Consider the following 2,867-nt stretch of genomic DNA (forward strand, 5'->3'; position numbering starts at 1 on the left):
CTCAGAAGCAAGGTTCGGTCACTATTTTTCAAAATTTGCTTCCCTTGAAGTGATATGTGAGCAAAAATTAGCTATGGCATTCACTTGTCTTTGCACGAAAACCCTTCATGTTCTCGAGCAAAGAGGGGCAGCTGTAAATGCTTAATTTTTGCCATGTCTTTTTATTCCATATATATATATATATATGTGTGTGTGTGTGTGTGTGTGTGTGTGTGTGTGTTCTTATTTGTGTGTATGTAGGTTTTGAGAGTTTTATTATGATTTAATTAAGAGAGGAACAAAACTTTGGGCTAGTGTTATTTTAAAGTGAAATGGGCTAAAAAATCGGACCAAATCATTGGCCCAATTGCACCAACCCAGACCAATTGATGGCTTGCCAAGACCCGGATCAAAACGACGTAGTTTCATAATAAAACTACGTCGTTTCACTAAATGAAACAAGATCAAATCTTACCCCTCCATTCCATCTTGATCCAATGGATCTCATTGACTCTTGGCCTAGGTATTTAAAGCCTCCAAAATCTGAAAAATTTCCCCATTCCCACCCATAATTCTTTTCTCTTTTTCTCTCTTATCACTCTCTCCCCCCTCTCTGCCACGCCGCCCCACCGCCGCCCGTCGCCGCCGGCCGGAAATCGCCGCCGCCGGCGGCAACCCTCCAATCCACCCTAAAATTTTACCATCTCTTCCCCTCTTCCTCCTCTTTCTACCTATACCACTCATATCCTCCAAATCTCCACCAATCTCCGTAGATCTACAAAAATCCGAAACCCTAGCCGCCGCCCACCACCCCAAATTTCGGAAATTTTACACCGCCGGCCTCCTCTTCTCCCCCTCTTCCATATCTCCGACTCAAAAATCAAAAAAAACCCACGCCGCCCTAGCGCCACCACCACTGCCCTAGCGCCGCCGCCACTGCCGCCCACTGCCGCCCGTTTCTTTTCTCTAACCGGCCTCGAGCAAGGTCGTGTCGTTGATATTATTGAAACTGGACTCGGATTCACCGGAATCTTTTGGTCTCAAGAATATCAACAATAGAATCTTGCTCGAAAGTCGTACCACTGCCTATCGTCGTCTCCCGGATGCTCGAGTATATGGTAAAATCGCAATCCCCGCCCCGTTATTAATTTTCTAATTTTTTTCTTTTTGTTTTGAGTTTTTAGTTTAGAGTTAGTTTCTGTCTTGTTTCTTTATTCTAATCCATTTCTGATTATGTTTGTCTTTGTTAAATCGCTTCAGCGATATCGTGCGTTCCGTTTGGCTTTAATAGTTAATTTTTGTTCGCTCATGTTGGTTCATAATACATGTGTTGAAATTTAACTACATGTTTGAATACTTGGTTTAATTTGAATCAATAGGTTGATATTGGTGTTGTTAAAATCTGAAATTTAGATATTTTGTAGGGTACTAGTAGCTTGCTTTAGTAGGGTGGCTGAAGTGACCCTTTGGCTCCTGCCATAGCAGATTTCAGGCTGTCCTTTCACCTTTTGGACAGCCTTTAGCACACAAAATCAGCCTCTTTTGGGGAGATTTTTGGTGAACTAAAATCTTTCCAAAAGTTGGCTTTTCTTTGCCTATTTAAGGGCTGCCCTTTCTTCATTATAGGGACTGGATCACACTTCCATAGACATTTTTTAGAATTGCTTAAACACACAAAAACATAAAAAATTTCAGCAGTTGAACACATGAAAAGTAAGCTGAAATGGTGAGCTTTAGGAGTGAATCTTAGAGTGCAAACTCTTAGAAAAGTATAAGTCCTCTTTAGAGTTCGTTTCTGGGTTTCTTCTCGAAGTTTTCGGGCTGTTTTAACATGGATTTGCTGCTGGTTTTCTGCTGTTTTGCTGCTGTTTTTGTGCTGCTTTAGTTGCTGAGCTTCCATTCTTCATTGTTGTATTTATTATTCTGCGACTCAGGTAACTCTTTAATCTTATGTTGCAGATATTTTCACATTAACAAGAAGATTGGAACTCATCTTGATTGTTGGGAGCATATCCATTTAAATAAATGAGTGCTTAGCTAAACTTCTTTATTGTTAAATATATCTTGTTGTAGTTCATATGTAAAAAATAAATCCTTGGTTGATCAAACACTCTTTATTCATGTGTTATTTGTCTTTACTATCTATTATAGTTTTAATGCATATAAAATGAGATGTTTCAAGTAGGTTGTAATGTGCATAAAGACTCCTTTTGCACCTTTGCAATTCTGGCCAGTTTATGATAGGCTATTCTTTAAAGAAAAATAACAAAAGAGCCATGCTTGAAACCTTTATTTATTGTGATAAAATTCAGATTTTACATGCGACCATCTCTGCTAGGATTTTAGATTTTTTTTTGGTAGAAAGTGGCTAGATCTTAAATAGGTGTTTGAAATTGCTAGTTAAAAATAAGGGTTAATGGCTTAGAACAAAAGAGGCCAGACTCGCAATTTAGCCCAGGTGGGCTATCTTAGTAAACCAGCATTTGAAATTCATTGGGCTTTCAGCTTATGCCCATTTTCGGAGCTCAATAATGGGCCAAGGCATATTCTGTCCAATAGGCCCAATGCCTTTAAGAAGTCTATAAATATTTTGTCCATTTATTTTATAGATGTTGGCTCAATACCATGACTAAATAAGCAAATTGGCCCACTTTCTCAATAAATAAATAGATGGCCCATCTTCTAACATAAGCTGGCCCATTTCTCCTTTTAACAAGAAGTTGGCATATTTCTTTAAAAAAGATTGAGTTGGTCCAACATTTATTTGCACAATTTTTCCAACCATAAGGCTAGAAGATAATAATAGAAATCAGATTTCTGTTATTAATTAATTAACACATTTTCTTTTTTATTAGTTGAATTGCTAGGCAATCAGTAGGCACGCTTAA

General features: G+C 38.4%; 1 long non-coding RNA gene across 1 annotated transcript; it reads left to right on the forward strand.

Annotated features, from left to right (window-relative positions):
- Positions 1–532: 532 nt before the first annotated feature.
- Positions 533–2,117, forward strand: LOC109222625. Its single transcript, XR_002067434.1, has 2 exons — positions 533–1,097; positions 1,939–2,117. It is a non-coding gene; the product is annotated as an uncharacterized LOC109222625 (long non-coding RNA).
- The last annotated feature ends 750 nt before the right edge of the window (positions 2,118–2,867 follow it).

The sequence above is a fragment of the Nicotiana attenuata genome, unplaced genomic scaffold (assembly GCF_001879085.1).
Source record: "Nicotiana attenuata strain UT unplaced genomic scaffold, NIATTr2, whole genome shotgun sequence".
NCBI classification, from domain to species: Eukaryota; Viridiplantae; Streptophyta; class Magnoliopsida; order Solanales; family Solanaceae; genus Nicotiana; species Nicotiana attenuata.